Genomic DNA, 21,273 nt, shown 5'->3' on the forward strand with positions numbered 1-21,273 from the left:
CTTTCTTCTATTTCTTTCAGCAGAGTTTTATAGTTTTCCTTGTGTAAGTGTTTCACATCTTTGGTTACATTGATTCCCAGGTATTGCATATTCTTTGTAGCTTTAAATGAGATTGCCTTCTTGATTTCATTTTTGGCTAGATCAGTCTTGGTGTATAGAAACACTACTAATTTTTGTACATTGATTTTGTATCCTGCAACTTTACTAAATTCCTGTATGAGTTATAACAGTTTTTTTTTCGGTAGGATCTTTAGTTTTTCGACATATAAGATCATGTCATCTGTGAACAAAGCTAATTTGACCTCCATCTTTCCAGTTTGGGTTTTCCTTCATTTCTTTTTCTTATCTAATTGCTCTGTCCAGGACTTCCAGGATTATATTGAATAACAGCAAAATAGTATTGAAAGTGGGCATTCTTGTCTTGGTCTAGCCTTTAGAGGAAAAGTCTTCAATTCTTCCCTGTTAAGTGTGATGTTAGCTATGGGTTTGTCATAGATTGCTTTTGTTATTTTCAGGTATGCTTCTTCTATGCCCAGTTTGTTGAGGGTTTTTATCATAAAGGAATGTTGAATTTTATCAGATGCCTTTACCTTTATGATATCTATTGAAATAATTATATGATTCTTGTTCTTGACTCTGTTAACGTGGTGTATAACATGCATTGATTTGCATATGTTGAACCATCCTGTATATCTGGAATGAATTCTACTTGACAATGGTGAATTATGTTTTTAATGTATTGTTGCATTTGGCTTGCTAGTATTTTACTGAGGACTTTTACATCTATGTTCATCAGTGATATTGGCCTCTAGCTTCTTTTTTTTTTATAAAAAATATGTCCTTGTCTGGTTTTGGTATCACAGTAACACTGGCCTTGTATAATGAGTTTGTAAGTATTCCCTCCCTCCTCTTTAATCGTTTTGAAGTATTTGAATAGAATTGGTATTAGTTCTTTAAATGTTTGGTAGAACTTAGCAGTGAAATTATCAGGTCCTTTGCTTTTCTTTGATGGGAGACCTTTTATTATGGTTTTGATTTCATAACTTATTATTGGTTTATTGAGGTTTTCTATTTATTGATGGTTCAATATTGGTAGGTTGCATGTGTCCAGGAATTTATTTATTTCTTCTATATTTTCCAATTTGTTGGCATGTAAGAGTTCCTAATTGTTTCTAATGATTCTTAGTATTTCTGAGGTCTCAGTTGTCATGTCTCCTTTTTTGTTCCTACTTTTATTTATTTGGGTCTTCTCTGTTTTTTTCTTATTCTGGCTAAGGATGATTTGGAGCTCCTTTATATGCTATTTGCTTCTTTTCTCTTGCTACCTTTACAATTTTATATTTGTGCTTGATCTTTGACAGTTTGATTATTAAATACCTTCATCAGTCTTATTTGACTAATGTAATGCTCTGAGGCCTTCCTGTACCTGAATATTTATATCTTTCTCATGTTTTGGAAAGTATTCTCTTATTATTTCTTTGAATAAGCTTTCTACCCTTGCTCCTGCTCTGCTCTCTCTTGAACATCAATAATTTTTAGATTTTGTCTTTGAGGTAATTTTCTATATCTTCTAAGTGGCCTTCTCTCATTTTCATTCTTTTTTCTTTTCTCTCCTCCGTGTATTTTTTAAGAGTCAGTCTTTGAGCTCATTGATTCTCTTCTCTGCTTGACCTATTCTGCAGTTGAGACCCTCTAAAGAGTTTCTTAGTTCAGCAAATGTAGTTCTCAGTTACAAGATTTCTGTTTATGATTATTTCAATTTCCTTGTTAAATTTCTCTGATAAATATCTGAATTGCTTTTCTGTGTTATCTTAGAGATAACAAAGTTTCCTTAAAACAACTGTTTTGAATTCTTGGTCAGAGAGTTCACAAATCGCCGTCTCAGGAGGGTCAGTTGCTGGAACTTTGCTTTGTCTAGCAGGTTATGGTTCCATGTTTGCTGTTGTTTCTTGTGGGCATACATCTATGTATTTGTATTGAATAATTAGTTATTTATTCCAGCTTTTTCTGTCTGGTTTGGTTTGGTTTTTATTGAATACGATTGCTTAATGAATCTTCACTGCTAGCTTGCTGCCTTGTTTTCGGCTCTAGGTGGCGCGGTAAGCCTATGTTTACTTTGACTTTAGGAAATGGCCAGAGCACTGCCTGTCCCATAAGGAGGAGGTCCAAAGGGATTATCCTAGCACTGTGGGAAGGCCGGCCGCGGGTGTGTGCCCAGGGGACCTTAGGAACATACTTGCTACATGATTTCTACTGATTTGGCATCTCCTTTGGTCAAGTTACAAGGAGTTTTTACGGCTGAGGATGGTAGTCCTGGCTTCCCTATTTGTCTCTGCCAGCCGTCACGGACATTTCTCCCTCCAGGTAGTCACAATGCTACCTGTGGTTTAAGGCAAAGGCAGGTCTCTTGGTAGAAAACCAAAGAAGATGATAAAACTGATTGACAATCTCAATTTCACATTTTTCAGTGCAGAAACCACGAGTTGAGGGCAGATTTTTCATGCTGCCGATGCGTGGCGGAATGCAGGGAAGAAGCATCATGGATGTAGAATCTGGTTCTCCTACCATTTGCTCAGAATTTTTCCACTTCTCCCTAGCTACAGGGACTGTCTCATCCTCATACAGGATCTCTGGGTTGCTGCTGGTGAAGATCTTGCTGCTGTGTATTTCTTTTTGGTTTCTGGTGTAGGGAAGAGAAGCAAGCTTGCTTCTATGCTGCCATTTGGGATTAGAAAACCAATATGTGAACTTTATAACTAAGAATTCAAAATAGCAATTTTAAGGAAACTCAGTGACCTACAAGATAACATAGAAAAACAATTCAGATACTTATCCGAGAAATTTAACAAGAAAATTGAAATAATAATTTAAAAATGAAACAGAAATCTTGGAACGGAGAACCACACTTGCTGAATTGAAACACTCTTTAGAGGATCTCAATAACAGAATGGGTTAGAGAAAAGAATCAGTGAGCTCAAAGACTGGCTATTAAGAAAATACAGTTCAAAGACAGAAAAGAAAAAACAAACAATGAAAAGAAAAGAAGGCCACCTATAAGATATAGAAAATAACCTCAAAAGACCAAATCTTAAAATTATTGGTGTTAAAGGGGGTGCTGAGCAAGAGCAAGGGAAGAAAAGCTTATCCTAAGAAATAATAACAGAGCACTTTCCAAAACTCATGAAAGACAGAAATATCTAGATATAAAAGGGTCAGGGAACACCAAATAGATTCAACCCAAATAACACTAACCAAGGCATATAATAATCGAACTTTCAAATATCAAAGACAAAGAGAAGATCCGGAAAGCAGCAAAAGAGTAAAATAACAAAGCAACTCCAGTTCACCTGGCAATAGACTCACAATGGAAACCATGTAGGCCAGAAAGAAATAGGACAGCATCGGCAAAGAGAAATTGTCTTTCACAGACAAAAGCTAAGAGAATTCACCCCTACTAGACCCATCTTGCAAGAAATGCTAAAGGGAATTCTTCAACCTGAAATTTTAAAATGCTAACATATAAGTATACTAATTAAAAGAAAACATTTCAAGGTATAAAATCCAATGGTAAAATTAAGTATGAATACAACCCCAGAATATGCCAATAATTTAATTGTAGTATGCAACCCAATCATAACTCTAGTATGAAGCTTATAAAGACAAATCTATCAAAAACAATAATAGTGACAACCTGTTCAAAATAGATATTTTTTAAATATGTAAACTGATAAAATAAAAATTCAAAGTGTTTGTGAGGGTATGGAGTTAAAGCGTAGAGTGGTTTTTTTTTCATTATTATTATACTTTAAGTTCTGAGATACATGTGCAGAATGTGCAGGTTTGTTACATAGGCATGGTGGTTTGCTGCACCCATCAACCCGTCATCTATATTAGGTATTTCTCCTAATGCTACCCCTCCCTTAGCCCCCCAGCCTCTGACAGGCCCCAGTGTGTGATGTTCCTCTCCCTGTGTCCATGTGTTCTCATTGTTCAACTTCCACTTATGAGTGAGAACACGTGGTGTATGGTTTTCTGTTCTTGTGTTAGTTTGCTGAGAATGATGGTTTCCAGCTTCACCCATGTCCCTGCAAAGGATGTGAACTTATCTTTTTTAGGGCTGCATAGTATTCCATTGTGTATATGTGCCACATTTTCTTTATGCAGTCTATCATTGATGGGCATTTGGGTTGGTTCAAAGTCTTTGCTATTGCTATAGTGCTGCAAGAAACATACTTGCACATGTGTCATTACAGTAGAATGATTTATAATTCTTTAGGTATATATCCAGTAATGAGATTGCTGGGTCAAATGGTATTTCTGGTTCTAGATCCTTGAGGAATCACCACATTGTCTTCCATAATGGTTGAACTAATTTACTCTTCCACCAACAGTGCAAAAGCATCCCTGTTTCTCCACATCCTCTCCAGCATCTGTTGTTTCCTGACTTTTTAATGATTGCCATTCTAACTGGTATGAGGTGTTATCTTCTTGTGGTTTTGATTTGCATTTCTCTAATGACCAGTGATAATGAACTTTTTTCTTATATATATTTTTTGGCTGCCTGAATATCTTCTTTTAAGAAGTGCCTGTTCATGTCTTTCACCCATTTTTTGATGGGGTTGTTTGTTTTTCTTGTAAATTTGTTTAAGTTCATTGTAGATTCTGGATATTAGCCCTTTGTCAGATGAATAGATTGCAAAATTTTTCTTTCGTTCTGTAGGTTGCCTGTTCACTCTGATGATAGAGTCTTTTGCTGTGCAGAAGCTCCTTAATTTAAGTAGATCCCATTTGTCAATTTTGGCTTTTGTTGCCATTGCTTTTGGTGTTTTAGTCATGAAGACTTTGCCCATGCCTATGTCCTGAATGGTACTGCCTAGGTTTTCTTATTGGGTACTTATAGTTTTAGACCTTATGTTTAAGTATTTAATCCATCTTCAGTTAATTTTTGTTTAAGGTATAAGGAAGGGGTCCAGCTTCAGTTTTCTGCATATAGCTAACCACTTTTCCTAACACCACTTATTAAATAAGGAATCCTTTCACTATTGCTTATTTTTATCATTTGTCAAAGATCAGATGGCTGTAAATGAGTGGTGTTATTTCTGAGGCCTGTGTTCTGTTCTATTGGTCTATATATCTGCTTTGTTACCAGTACCATGCTGTTTTGATTACTGTGGTCTTATAGTATAGTTTGAAGTCAGGTAGCATGATGCCTCCTGCATTTTTCTGTTTGTTTAGGATTGTCTTGGCTATATGGGCTCTTTTTTGTTTCCACATGAAATTTAAAGTAGTTTTTTCTAATTCTGTGAAGAAAGTTAATGGTAGCTTGATAGGGATAGCATTGAATGTATAAATTACTTTGGGAAGTATGGTCTTTTTGACAATATTGAGTCTTCCTATCCATGAGCATAGAATGTTTTCCCATTTGTTTGTGTCCTCTCTTATTTCCTTGAGCAGTGGTTTCTAGTTCTCCTTGAAGGGTCCTTCACATCCCTTTTAAGTTGTATTCCTAGGTATTTTATTCTCTTTGTAGCAATTGTGAATGGGATTCCACTCATGATTTGGCTCTCTGTTTGTCTATTATTGGTGTATAGGAATGCTTGTGATTTTTGCACATTGATTTTGTATCCTGAGACTTTGCTGAAGTTGCTGATAAAGCTTAAGGGGATTTTGGGCTGATATGATGGGTTTTCCTAAATATACAATCATGTCTTCTGCAAATAGAGACAATTTGACTTCCTCTCTTCCTATTTGAATACTTTTATTTCTTTCTCTTGCCTGATTGCCCTGACCAGAACTTCCAATACTATGTTGAATAGGAGTGGTGAGAGAGGGCATCCTTGTCTTGTGCCAGTTTTCAAAGGAAATGCTTCCAGCTTTTGCCCAATCAGTATGATATTGGCTGTGAGTTTGTCATAAATAGCTCTTGTTTTTTAATTTGTTCCATCAATACCTAGTTTATTGAGAGTTTTTAGCAGGAAGGGGTGTAGAATTTTATCGAAGGCCTTTTCTGCATCTATTGAGATAATCATATGGTTTTTGTCATTGGTTCTGTTTATATGATGAATTACGTTTATTGTTTTGCATATGTTGAACCAGCCTTGCATCTCAGGAATGAAGCTGACATGATCATGGTGGATAAGCTTTTTCATGTGCTGCTGGATTAGGTTTGCCAGTATTTTATTGAGGATTTTTGCATCAATGTTCATCAGAGATATTGGCCTGAAGTTTTCTTTTTTGTTGTTGTTGTTGTGTCTCTGCCAGGTTTTGGTATCAGGGTGATGCTGACCTCATAAAATGAGTTAGGGAGGAGTCTCTTTTTTTCTATTGTTTGGAATAGTTTCAGAAGGCATGGTACCAGCTCCTCTTTGTACCTCTGGTAGAATTCAGTTGTGAATTTGTCTGGTCCTGGGCTTTTCTTGGCTGGTAGGCTATTAATTACTGCTTCAATTTCAGAACTTATTATTGGTCTATTCAGGGATTTGACTTCTTCCTGGGTTAGTATTGGGAGGGTGTATGTGTTTCGGAATGTATCCACTTCTACTAGATTTTCTATTTTATTTGTGTAGAGGTGTTTATAGTATTCTCTAATGGTAGTTTGTATTTCTGTGGGATCAGTGGTGATATCCCCTTTGTCATTTTTTATTGTGTCTATTTGATTCTTCTTTCTTTTCTTCTTTATTAGTTGGGATAGTGGTCTATCTATTTTGTTAATCCTTTCAAAAAAGCAGCTCCTGGTTTCATTGATTTTTTTGAAGGGTTTTTTGTGTCTCTGTCTCCTTCAGCTCTATTCTGATTTTAGTTATTTCTTGTCTTCTGCTAGCTTTTGAATTTGTTTGTTGTTGCTTCTCTAGTCCTTTTAATTGTAACACTAGGGTGTCGATTTTAGATCTTTCCCACTTTCTCCTGTGGGCATTTAGTGCTATAAATTTTCCTCTAAACACTTCTTTAGCTGTGTCCCAGAGATTCTGGTATGTTGTGTCTTTCTTCTTATTGGTTTTAAATAACTTATTTATTTATGCCTTTATTTTGTTTAGTCATTCAGGAGCAGGTTGTTCAGTTTCCATGTAGTTGTGTGGTTTTGAGTGAGTTTCTTAATCCTGAGTTCTAATTTGATTGCACTGTGGTCCTAGAGTCTGTTTGTTATGATTACCATTATTTTGCATTTGCTGAGGAGTGTTTTACTTCTCAGTAAAATTATGTGGTCAATTTTAGAATAAGTGCGATCTGGGGCTGAGAAGAATGTATATTCTGTTGATTTGGGGTGGGGAGTTCTGTACATGTCTATTAGGTCTGTTTGATCCAGAGCTGAGTTCAAGTCCTGAATATCCTTGTGAGCAGTTTTGTTTTTTAGTTTTTTCTTTTATTTCTATTTTATTGTGCTCTAAGTTGTCATCTCCTTAAAATAACTTGTTATATTTTAAAGATGTTTGTTGTAAGCCTCAAGGTAACCACAATGCAAAAACCTATAATAGTACAGTAAAAACAAAAAACAATGAATTAAAAGCTTACTATCAGAGAAAATCACTTAACCATGAAGGAAGATGGTAATAAAGGAAGAGTCTGAGAACAACCAGAAAATAAGAAAAAAATTGTCAGTAGTAAGTCCTTACTTGTCAATAATAGCACTAAATACAAACGTTCTCAATTCTCCAATTAAATGTTGTAGAGGTGCTGAATGGGTAAAGAAACAAGACCCAAGTACATGCTGCCTTCAAGAACGACAAGCAATTTAGAGATTCAATGCAATCCCTGTCAAAATTCTGACTTTCTTCACACACACACACACACAAAAATCCTCAAAATTTGTATAGAACCACACACTAGAAAATTCCCTGAATAGCCCAAGCAATCCTGAGTAAACAAACAAAACAACAACAACAACAAAAAACCAAACAAACAAAAAAACAAAGCTGGAAGCATCATACTATCCAACTTTAAAACATACTACAAAGGTATGGTAACCAAATTAGCATGACTAGTAGAAAAACAGACATGTACACTTGTAGAATAGAATAGAGAACCCAGATATCAGTAAACACATTTAAAGATAGATCAGTTTTTACAAAGACACCAAGAACAGACAATGGGGGAAGGGCAGTCTCTTTAATAAATGGTGCTGGGAAAACCAGACAACCATATGCATAAGAGTGAAATTAGACTCCTATGTTTCAGTGTATACGAAAATTTAATCAAAATGAATTAAAGACTTAAATATAATGCCTGAAACTATGAAGCTACTAGAAGAAAACATTGGGGAAACATTCCAGGACATTGGTCTGGGCAAAGCACAGGCAACAAGAACAAAAATTGACAATTGAGATTACATCAAGCTAAAAAGCTTCTGTACAGCAAGGAAAACAATCACCAAAGTAAAGAGACAGCTCAGAATGGGAGAAAATTTTTACAAACTATCCATTTCACAAGTATTGGTAACTAGAATATATAAGGAGCTCCAACAATTCAATAGCGTAAAACAAATTAATCTGATTTTAAAATGGACAACAAATCTGAACAGACATTTCTCAGATGAAGGCACACAAATGGCCAACAGTTATATGAAAATATGCTCAACATCACTAGTCACAAGAGAAATGCAAATCCAAACCACAATGAGATATCATCTAACCCCACTTACAATGGCATTTATCAAAATGACAAGTAATAACAGATGCTGGTGAGGATGGAGAGAAAGGGGAACCCTCATACATGTTGGTGGAAATGTAAATTAAAATGACCACTATGAAAAATGGTATGGAGTTCCTCCTAAAACTAAAAATAGAGCTACACATGACCCAGCAATTAACTACTGCGTATATATCCAAAAGAAATAAAACTGATATATCAAAGAGATATCTGCACTCCCACGTTTATTGTAGAATTATTCACAATAGCCAAAATATGTAATCAACCTAAGTGTCCATCAATGGATGAGTGTATAAAGAAACTGTGGTATGTATACATAATGGAATATTATTCAACCACAATAACTAATGCAAACCTGTCATTTGCAGCAACATAGCTGGAACTGGAGGTCATTATGCTATGTGAAATAAGCCAAGCACAGAGAGACAAACATGGCTTATTCTCACTCATATGTGGTAGACACAAAAGTAGATATCATGAAGATAGAGACTAGATTGATGGTTACCAAGGCCAAGAATTGTTGGGAGTGAGGAGGAAGAACAGAGATTGAATAGTGGGTAAAAGTATACAGTTAATTGAAAGAAATAAGACATTGTGTTCCATAGTTCAGTAGGGTGAGTCAATCTATTGCACATTTCAAAACAGCTAGAAGAGAATGATTCAAATGTTCCTAGCACAAAGAAAAGTATTTAAGATGATGTACATCCCAATTACCCAGATTTGATTGTATTAATCCAGTCTCACACTACTATAAAAAACTGCCCCAAAATGGATAATTTTTAAATAAAAGAGGCATGATTGACTCACAGTTCAGCAGGGCCAGGGAGGCCTCAGGAAACTTACAATCATGACAGAATGCACCTCTTAACAGGGCGTCAGGACAGAGAATGAGTGTCAAGTGAAAGGGGAAGCCCCTTGTAAAACCATCAGACCTCATGAGAACTCATTCATTATCACAAGAACAACATGGGGGAAATCGCATGATTCAATTACCTCCCACTGCTCCCTCCCTTGACACGTGGGGATTATGGGAACTGAAATTCAAGATGAGATTTGGATGGGGAAACAGCCAAACCATATCATGAATGTATCAGACTATCACATGTATCCCCCAAATTTGTACATTTTTATGTATTAATGAAAAATTTAAAAATTATAAAGTATACAATAATCATACAAATACATGACAATAAATGATATAGTACAAGTTCAGAGAGGGTACCATATTTATTATGTTTGTTTTTGGATTATATACTGGTAAGGGGTGCATCTTACATATTCATTCCCTGACTTAACTTTATTGTGATAAACTTTAAAGGTTGCACCTCTTACATCTATGGCCACACACACACACACACACACCCCAGAGAAAAAGTGTGACATTAGAAACAAAACTAGACATTTTAAAGAGGTTTGATGATGAACAGCAAGGTGTGGATATTGGAAGACTCATGTTTACCCCTCACTAGGATAGGGAGTAAACGTCCCTCCCCACATTACCCACCACCACTATGACCTCTGTCACTCACAGATTCACCAAAAATTGGGTACTTATCTTGTTTTCATTAATTTTTCTGAAATGTATATATAATTCACATATATTTCAGTGTTTAATATTAGAAGTATTTTGATCTTTATTTAGAAGTTTGATGATGTTTTTGTGACCAGAAATATGCCTTAGGAAAATAACTATTACTTCTATCAATTAGTCTATAGCAAAATCTGTTTTGTTGTTCATTTCATTTAAAGTCACAGTTTCTAAGAATTTATTGATGAGGTTAAGTGAGGTCTTACAGTACACTGCTTTAGTGGGTCATTAGTCAAAGTCTTCTCCCAAGGCCATTAATTTTCCAATATTTCCAACCTAGGCCTTACTAGTATAGTGGACTCTGGTAACCAGGGAAAGCCCTTGGAAGATAAACAGTGAGCACTGAAGTGGTGCAGATCAGGTGGATATGGGTGGGTATCCAATAGCACAGGCTATAGCTCTGAATTTTATTCACTTCAAGTTTTGTTAGCATATTTAATAAGAAAGTACTGGAAACCATGGAAGAATGCTCTTTGATTTTTTCATTTGCATTTTTCCTTATTTCTAAAGACAAGTAAAATTTTTAAAACAAATTAAGAGAGAATAAACAAATTTTGTTATGCTTTTGTTTTGAGAAATACTCTTTGAGGTTTGCTATATTGCTCTACATTTTCAATTATTAAAAAAGCAAATTACTATAGCTAGTATTTTTTCTATCACTGAAAAAAAAGCCTTTAAGTAGAAGCAAAAAAAAAAAAAAAAAAAAAAAAAATAGAAGAGTTTTCCATTAGGTAAAACTCTTCAACTGCCATTTGTGAATCTTTCCTATTAGTTTCATGACAAATGAAATTTGAGAAATTAGAGAAATTGGGAAAAATTAACTCACCTCCTTCAGACTATCTGCACAACCTTCTTACATTTGCTGTATGTTCAGGCGGTCTCTTCATGAATAAGCTTCACTCTAAAGAGAGGAAAAGACTACTGAGGTAAATTACTTATCTGGTTTTAGATATCCGTTTGCATTTGGAAATCATGGTCATTTGGCTCAGTGGTAAATGAAAATGATTTCAACAGGATTTTTTCACAATTTTCTGGGAGCTGCAGGAACCCCACTTACTTTGCCAAAGGCCACTGAATCCAACTTTCACAGTAAAAGGAATTCCCAGGATGCCTGGAGTCATATTACATGGGTTAATCAACATTAACCCACGGTTAATGTTAATCAACATGAACCTGGAGTTGCTTCACTTGTGCTAATTCCCATTTCAAATTTAATTATCATTTTAGAAACTTTCTTGTGCTTCTCTAATTATTTTAATTATGCAAAATGTCAGATTATCTACTTCCCCACACTGTGTTTTAGAATTTGCTTATAGCAAAAAATGAAAGTATTGCTCTGGAATTCAGAAGCAAGGGAGACACAATAGCTAAAACTAACCAGATGTCAGTACCATGTTATTTGTAAAGACAGAATTTGTTTGTTTGTTTGTTTGTTTTTGCTGTTCTGTTCACCATTGTGCTCTCAGCACCTAAACATTCTACGTGTACAGAAGCAAAATAACTAAGAACTTCTGAAGGTACTTCCATGATTTCTTGATTTTTATAATATAATCCACTCTGAATAATTCTGAGTTCTTGAACAAATTTGGTATGCAAAGGTATAAAATGTGTCCTCATGTGCTGGCATTGTGGTACTGTACTAATGCTTGGCACAATGGAAGCAGTGAACACGGCAAGGAAGTAAGGACTGCTTTCATCAAAAGGGCACAACTCTGCTAGATACCCTTTAAATTTGAATATGATGATTTTGAGGACCATGGGAAATGTCTTAAAGAAACAGGTTGCTACAAATAGAAAAGCTAATTTTAGAACAACCCTTGAAATTAATTTCCTTTCTTTCAAAATGATTCTCACTGACTATTTTGAATATCAATATAAAAACTAATATATAAGTATATATAAATATATAAAACTATATATTTATTACAATTAATATTTTATGTCCATATGGCACTTTTTCTTCCATTTCATTTTGCAGTATTCTTCGTGATGCTATAATGCTATATATAAGAGACAAACAATGATCTTATCAACAGATACATCACCTTCAGAAAGAATCAACAGAAACATGACTATTTTACAGAAATGTCTTGTATTTTTTTAAAAAATCTTTTAATGGTGATGAAACAAAAAAGCAAATACAGAAAACACATACTAAAAACAAACAATTTGTTATGCAGCAGGATCTTAGGACGATCTAAGGCCCATCAGAAGCCTTCAAAACAGGCAGAAAATGATTACTATCTGAGTCTCTGTCAATAGAACACTGAGTAAAAATACATGGTTACCTAGTTCAATTTTAATATGCAGTATTAACCAGCAATGCCCCCCAATGGAATGGGATATAAATTATAAATGAATATAAGTATATACAGTGATATATAATATGTGCTGTAGGCAAGTTCTGAATTTTAGCAACTAAATGTCTACATCAATGCAAATATTACACTTTTCTGAGAGGTATAGAGATAGAACCTAAATAATTCAAAATTTAATGCAAATGAGAACTGACTTATGCATTAGGCACAGTAGGCATAGTGCCTAGGGCCTACAATAATTTTAGGGGCCCATGAAGTTGTTTTAATTGCCTTTAAAGTCAGAACAAAAACATGAAGTTTTACAGTCTAAGAAAGTGTTATTTTTTCTCACAACAGAAATAAAGATAAAATTTTTAGGACCCACAAAAATCTCCTACATTTTACCTAAAACAGGAAAAATGTTGAAGTATTTTAAGTTACACCAAAAATGATTTTAAGTATTGATATTATGATAGCTGCAGAGTCCCACAAAGGTAAAAATGTCTAAGGCCCACAAAAGTTATTTTGTACTCATGCCAACATCAAATGAATGCAAATGGAGAATTTTTTTGTTTTAATTTTTTTAATAAGCAAATCTGAAAGCATTTTGGATAGCCTTGCTTTCGGATAATCATATTTAGATAAAAGAAAACTCTATTGATTAGAAAGATGAGCCTACCTTCACACAGTGCTATAGAAAGCATGCAACTGCCAAGAGAGCAATAGAGCAACAGCCAGCTTGGAAGTCATATTTACACTGGATTGTTTCTTTCCAGTTTCCCACAGTCCCTAGACACTGGAGTGCTTAGCTGTCCCTGGGGACTTGTTGTGCTGGCTGGAGTGCTCCTGACGCTTTTTATATTATTGCAACACTAAATGTGTATGGATAGTCATCCTTGCACTATGTTACTGGAAATTACACAAAATTCAATATGCCACTATGCACTTTGAAACCAACCCTGACAGAAACAAACACTCCCAGGTCTCAGTAAATTTTCAGCGTGCTTAAAATTTAACCTGATTTAGTATAACTATTTTGTTAAATGTACACACCTCTCAATTTGATTGTTATTTTTATTTGAATTTCTAATTTTATAGCATTTATATTTTGAAACAAACTTAAAACTTATATAGAAAAGTTGAAAGAAGAGTCTAAAGAATTCCAGAATGTTTTTTGCCCAGATTTTCCAGTATTTCCTAAGAACAAGAAAATTCTCTTATAAAAGTGGAATACAACTATCAAAACTAGGAAATTAATGGTGATACAATACTAATACCTAATCTATAGATTTTATTCAAATTATGACAATTATCCCAATAATATCCTTTACTTCGATGGGTGGATAAATGAATGGATAGGTAGATAAAACTGCTTCAGGGTCCAATGCACGTTCAAGTATTGCATTTAGTTGTCATGTTTCTTTAGTCTTCTTTATTCTGGAGTAATTCCTCAATTTGAATTTATATGATGTTTCCTTATGATTAGGTCCATTTTTGGCAGCAATATTCCAGGGTGCTGTTGTGTACTTCTCAGTACAATTTATTATAATATATCCCTGATATGGTTTGGTTCTGTGTCCCCACCCAAATTCCATGTTAAATTGTAATTCCCAGTGTTGGAGGAGGTACCTGCTGTGAGGTGATTAAATCATGGGGATAATTTCCCCCTTGCTGTTCTCATGATAGTGAGTTATCTTGAGAGCTGATGGTTTAAAAGTGTGTGGCACTTCCCCATTCACTCTCTCTCTCTCTCTCATGCCACTGTGTGAAGAGGTGCTTGCTTCCCCTTCACCCTTCTACCGTGATTATAAGTTTCCCGTGGTTTTCCAGTCATGCTTCCTGTACAGCCTGCAGAACTGTGAGAAAATTAAACCTCTTTTTCTTATAAATTACCTAGCCTCAGGTAGTTCTTTATAGTAGACTACAATTTGGAATACAACCCCTATTTCCAAATATACAAAAATAATTAAAAGGATTTCTCCCCAGGAAGTAGGATATTAAAATATGTTTATGTCCTGGAAAAAAAATTGCTGAATATATTAGTTTGCTAGGGCTGCCATAACAAAATGCCTTAGACTGGGTGGCTTACATAACAGGAATTTATTTTCTTACAGTTCTAGAGGCTGGAAGTCCAAGATCAAGGTTTCAATAGCTTTGATTTTTTCTGAGGACTCTCTCCTTGGCTTGAAGATAGTTGCCTTGTCATTGTGTCCTCACATGCAATGGTCCCCAACCTCTTTGGCACCACGGACCAATTTCATGGAAGACTATTTTTCTGTGGATTGGGGTAAGGGGATGCTTTAGGGATAATTCAAGCGCATTTACATTTATTGTATACTTTATTTCTATTATTATTACACTGCAATATATAATTAAATAATTATACAACTCTATAATGTAGAATCAGTGGGAGCTCTGAGCTTGTTTTCCTGCAACTAGATAGTCCCATGTGCGGGTGATGGGAGGCAGTGACACCTGAAGTATATTGCTTATGCCCAGTCGGCTCCATAATCTCATTTTGGTTGCTGTCACTGCAGAAAACCCTGCTTCACAAAGATTGGATATTGGAAATGGAAGCAGGATTTTCAGTACTTTTGTGGCAGTCTCGGGATATTCCACCTTGACTTTAATCCAGAATGTATGGAGATTCGAAGTTGTCTCAAATATGCTTTTAAGGCCATTGTCATTTGCCGTCTCAAACAGTTGATCCTCTTCTAGCACGGACAAGTCAGTTCACTTGGCTTATTCACAAATGGGACAGATTCATTTCTTCACAGTCCTAGGGTTTTTGTAGTTAGAAAATAATGCTTAAACTCTTTTGAAAGCTGAGATAGGTGATCATGCACTAGCTTGGAGAAAGAAGGCCATGGCTCAATCTTTTCCAAAATCTTTGCTAATTTTGGAACATGTCAAAAATCCCACTGTTCACTTGTTGCCCCCATAATTCCAAATTGGCTTTGAATGCAGTCCCTCTATCTGCCGACTTGAACACAGCTGTCATTCTTCTCTGAAGTGAAAGATTGAGTTCACTGAGCAGGTTGAATATGTCCACAAGTAAGCAAGTTTTGTAACCCATTCTGTGTCACTGAAACATGCTGCCAGTGGTGACTGTTTTTCTAAAATAAATCTCTGGAGTGGTTCTCATAACTCAAACACTCTGGCCAGTGATCTAACTTTAGAAAGCAATGTCGAGCAAGATGGCCGAATAGGAACAGCTCCAGTCGCCAAGTCCCAGCGCGAGCGACACAGAAGACCGGTGATTTCTGCATTTTCAACTGAGGTCCTGGGTTCATCTCCCTAGGGAGTGCCGGACAATCAGTGCTGGTCAGCTGCTGTGGCCGACCAGCGAGAGCTAAAGCAGAGGGAGGCATCGCCTCACCTGGGAAGTGCAAGGGGGAAGGGAATCCCTTTTCCTAGCCAGGGGAACTGAGACACACAACACCTGGAAAATCGGGTAACTCCCACCCCAATACTGTGCTTTAAGCAAACAGGCACACCAGGAGATTATATCCCACACCTGGCCAGGAGGGTCCCACGCCCACGGAGCCTCCCTCATTGCCAGCACAGCAGTCTGTGATCTAACCGCAAGGCAGCAGCGAGGCTAGGGGAGGGGTGCCCGCCATTGCTGAGGCTTAAGTAGGTAAACAAAGCCGCTGGGAAGCTCGAACTGGGTGGAGCTCACAGCAGCTCAAGGGAACCTGCCTGTCTCTGTAGACTCCACCACTGGGGACAGGGCACAGCTAAACAACAAAAGCAGCAGAAACCTCTGCAGACGCAAACGACTCTGTCTGACAGCTTTGAAGAGAGCAGTGGATCTCCCAACATGGAGGTTGAGATCTGAGAAGGGACAGACTGCCTGCTCAAGTGGGTCCCTGACCCCTGAGTAGCCTAACTGGGAGACATCCCCCACTAGGGGCAGTCTGACACCCCACACCTCACAGGGTGGAGTACACCCCTGAGAGGAAGCTTCCAAAACAAGAATCAGACAGGTACCCTCGCTGTTCAGCAATATTCTATCTTCTGCAGCCTCTGCTGCTGATACCCAGGCAAACAGGGTCTGGAGTGGACCTCAAGCAATCTCCAACAGACCTACAGCTGAGGGTCCTGACTGTTAGAAGGAAAAATAACAAACAGGAAGGACACCCACACCAAAACCCCATCAGTACGTCACCATCATCAAAGACCAGAGGCAGATAAAACCACAAAGATGGGGAAAAAGCAGGGCAGAAAAGCTGGAAATTCAAAAAATAAGAGCGCATCTCCCCCAGCAAAGGAGCGCAGCTCATCGCCAGCAACGGATCAAAGCTGGACGGAGAATGACTTTGACGAGATGAGAGAAGAAGGCTTCAGTCCATCAAACGTCTCAGAGCTAAAGGAGGAATTACGTACCCAGCGCAAAGAAACTAAAAATCTTGAAAAAGAGTGGAAGAATTGATAGCTAGAGTAATTAATTCAGAGAAGGTCATAAAAAAAATGAAAGAGATGAAAACCATGACATGAGAAATACGTGACAAATGCACAAGCTTCAGTAACCAACTCGATCAACTGGAAGAAAGAGTATCAGAGATTGAGGATCAAATGAATGAAATGAAGTGAGAAGAGAAACCAAAAGAAAAAAGAAGAAAAAGAAATGAACAAAGCCTGCAAGAAGTATGGGATTATGTGAAAAGACCAAATCTACATCTGATTGGGGTGCCTGAAAGTGAGGGGGGAAATGTAACCAAGTTGGAAAACACTCTTCAGGATATCATCCAGGAGAACTTCCCCAACCTAGTAGGGCAAGCCAACATTCAAATCCAGGAAATACAGAGAACGCCACAAAGATACTCCTCGAGAAGAGCAACTCCAAGACACATAATTGCCAGATTCACCAAAGTTGAAATGAAGGAAAAAATCTTAAGGGCAGCCAGAGAGAAAGGTCGGGTTACCCACAAAGGGAAGCCCATCAGACTAACAGCAGATCTCTCGGCAGAAACTCTACAAGCCAGAAGAGAGTGGGGGCCAATATTCAACATTCTTAAAGAAAAGAATTTTAAACCCAGAATTTCATATCCAGCCAAACTAAGTTTCATAAGTGAAGGAGAAATAAAATCCTTTACAGATAAGCAAATGCTTAGAGATTTTGTCACCACCAGGCCTGCCTTACAAGAGACCCTGAAGGAAGCACTAAACATGGAAAGGAACAACTGGTACCAGCCATTGCAAAAACATGCCAAAATGTAAAGACCATCAAGGCTAGGAAGAAACTGCATCAACTAACGAGCAAAATAACCAGTTAATATCATAATGGCAGGATCAAGTTCACACATAACAATCTTAACCTTAAATGTAAATGGACTCAATGCTCCAATTAAAAGACACAGACTGGCAAACTGGATAAAGAGTCAAGACCCATCAGTCTGCTGTATTCAGGAGACGCATCTCACATGCAGAGACATACATAGGCTCAAAATAAAGGGATGGAGGAAGATCTACCAAGCAAATGGAGAACAAAAAAAAGCAGGGGTTGCAATACTAGTCTCTGATAAAATAGACTTTAAACCATCAAAGATCAAAACAGACAAGGCCATTACATAATGGTAAAGAGATCAATTCAACAGGAAGAGCTAACTATCCTAAATATATATGCACCCAATACAGGAGCACCCAGATTCATAAAGCAAGTCCTTAGAGACTTACAAAGAGATTTAGACTCCCATACAATAATAATGGGAGACTTCAACACTCCACTGTCAACATTAGACAGATCAACGAGACAGAAGTTAACAAGGATATCCAGGAATTGAACTCATCTCTGCAGCAAGCAGACCTAATAGACATCTATAGAACTCTCCACCCCAGATCAACAGAATATACATTCTTCTCAGCACCACATCGCACTTATTCCAAAATTGACCACATAATTGGAAGTAAAGCACTCCTCAGCAAATGTACAAGAACAGAAATTATAACAAACTGTCTCTCAGACCACAGTGCAATCAAACTAGAACTCAGGACTAAGAAACTCATTCAAAACCGCTCAACTACATGGAAACTGAACAACCTGCTCCTGAATGACTACTGGGTACATAACGAAATGAAGGCAGAAATAAAGATGTTCTTTGAAACCAATGAGAACAAAGATACAACATACCAGAATCTCTGGGACACATTTAAGGCAGTGTGTAGAGCGAAATTTATAGCACTAAATGCCCACAAGAGAAAGCAGGAAAGATCTAAAATTGACACTCTAACATCACAATTAAAAGAACTAGAGAAGCAAGAGCAAACACATTCGAAAGCTAGCAGAAGGCAAGAAATAACTAAAATCAGAGAAGAACTGAAGGAGATAGAGACACAAAAAACCCTCCAAAAAATCAATGAATCCAGGAGTTGGTTTTTTGAGAAGATCAACAAAATTGACAGACCGCTAGCAAGACTAATAAAGAAGAAAAGAGAGAAGAATCAAATAGATACAATAAAAAATGATAAAGGGGATATCACCACCGACCCCACAGAAATACAAACTACCATCACAGAATACTATAAACACCTCTACACAAATAAACTAGAAAATCTAGAAGAAATGGATAATTTCCTGGACCCTTACACTCTCCCAAGACTAAACCAGGAAGAAGTTGAATCCCTGAATAGACCAATAGCAGGCTCTGAAATTGAGGCAATAATTAATAGCCTACCAACCAAAAAAACTCCAGGACCAGATGGATTCACAGCTGAATTCTACCAGAGGTACAAAGAGGAGCTGGTACCATTCCTTCTGAAGCTATTCCAATCAATGGAAAAAGAGGGAATCCTCCCTAACTCATTTTATGAGGCCAACATCATCCTGATACCAAAGCCTGGCAGAGACACAACAAAAAAAGAGAATTTTAGACCAATATCCCTGATGAGCATCGATGCAAAAATCCTCAATAAAATACTGGCAAACCGGATTCAGCAACACATCAAAAAGCTTATCCACCATGATCAAGTGGGCTTCATCCCTGGGATGCAAGGCTGGTTCAACATTCTCAAATCAATAAACATAATCCAGCATATAAACAGAACCAAAGACAAGAACCACATGATTATCTCAATAGATGCAGAAAAGGCCTTTGACAAAATTCAACAGCCCTTCATGCTAAAAACGCTCAATAAATTCGGTATTGATGTAACGTACCTCAAAATCATAAGAGCTATTTATGACAAACCCACAGCCAATATCATACTGAATGGGCAAAAACTGAAAAAATTCCCTTTGAAAACTGGCACAAGACAGGGATGCCCTCTCTCAACACTCCTATTCAACATAGTATTGGAAGTTCTGGCTAGGGCAATCAGGCAGGAGAAAGAAATCAAGGATATTCAGTTAGGAAAAGAAGAAGTCAAATTGTCCCTGTTTGCAGATGACATGATTATGTATTTAGAAAACCCCATTGTCTCAGCCCAAAATCTCCTTAAGCTGATAAGCAACTTCAGCAAAGTCTCAGGATACAAAATTAATGTGCAAAAATCACAAGCATTCTTATACACCAGTAACAGACAAACAGAGAGCCAAATCATGAATGAACTTCCATTCACAATTGCTTCAAAGAGAATAAAATACCTAGGAATCCATCTTACAAGGGATGTAAAGGAGAACTACAAACCACTGCTCAGTGAAATAAAAGAAGACACAAACAAATGGAAGAACATACCATGCTCATGGATAGGAAGAGTCAATATCGTGAAAATGGCCATACTGCCCAAGGTTATTTATAGATTCAATGCCATCCCCATCAAGCTACCAATGGGTTTCTTCACAGAATTGGAAAAAACTGCTGTAAAGTTCATATGGAACCAAAAAAGAGCCCGCATCTCCAAAACAATCCTAAGTCAAAAGAACAAAGCTGGAGGCATCACGCTACCTGACTTCAAACTATACTACAAGGCTACAGTAGCCAAAACAGCATGGTACTGGTACCAAAACAGAGATATAGACCAATGGAACAGAACAGAGTCCTCGGAAATAATACCACACATCTACAGCCATCTGATCTTTGACAAACCTGAGAGAAACAAGAAATAGGGAAAGGATTCCCTATTTAATAAATGGTGCTGGGAAAATTGGCTAGCCATAAGGAGAAAGCTGAAACTGGATCCTTTCCTTACTCCTTATACGAAAATTAATTCAAGATGGATTAGAGACTTAAATGTTAGACCTAATACCATAAAAACCCTAGAGGAAAACCCATTCAGGATATAGGCATGGGCAAAGACTTCATGTCTAAAACACCAAAGGCAACGGCAGCAAAAGCCAAAATTGACAAATGGGATCTAATTAAATAAAGAGCTTCTGCACAGCAAAAGAAACTACCATCAGAGTGAACAGGCAACCTACAGAATGGGAGACAATTTTTGCAATCTACTCATGTGACAAAGGGCTAATATCCAGAACCTACAAAGAACTCAAACAAATTTACAAGAAAAAAACAAACAACCCCATCAAAAAGTGGGCAAAGGATATGAACAGACATTTCTCAAAAGAAGACATGCATACAGCCAACAGACACATGAAAAAATGCTCATCATCACTGGCCATCAGAGAAATGCAAATCAAAACCACAATGAGATACCATCTTACACCAGTTAGAATGGCAACCATTAAAAAGTCAGGAAACAACAGGTGCTGGAGAGGATGTGGAGAAATAGGAACACTTTTACACTGTTGGTGGGACTGTAAACTAGTTCAACCATTATGGAAAACAGTATGGCGATTCCTCAAGG

The 21,273-nt window shown here is 37.0% G+C and overlaps 1 protein-coding gene across 7 annotated transcripts in view; it reads right to left on the bottom strand.

Moving 5' to 3' along the window:
* MTHFD2L (methylenetetrahydrofolate dehydrogenase (NADP+ dependent) 2 like) overlaps positions 1–13,370 on the bottom strand; it is a 186,183-nt gene extending 172,813 nt beyond the window's left edge. For 3 of the 7 annotated variants that reach the window (XR_013417179.1, XM_078001752.1, XM_078001751.1), the window contains exons 1-2: positions 13,208–13,367; positions 11,058–11,132 (exon numbers count right to left, since the gene is read on the bottom strand). The gene's annotated coding sequence lies outside the window, so the exon portion shown is untranslated. Of the gene's footprint in view, positions 1–11,057; positions 11,133–13,207 lie in introns of all 7 variants that reach the window. The other 4 variants (XM_078001754.1, XM_078001755.1, XR_013417180.1 and 1 more) reach the window with 3 other exon arrangements.
* Between the last annotated feature and the right edge of the window lie 7,903 nt (positions 13,371–21,273).

The sequence above is a fragment of the Macaca mulatta genome, chromosome 5 (assembly GCF_049350105.2).
Source record: "Macaca mulatta isolate MMU2019108-1 chromosome 5, T2T-MMU8v2.0, whole genome shotgun sequence".
NCBI lineage: Eukaryota > Metazoa > Chordata > Mammalia > Primates > Cercopithecidae > Macaca > Macaca mulatta.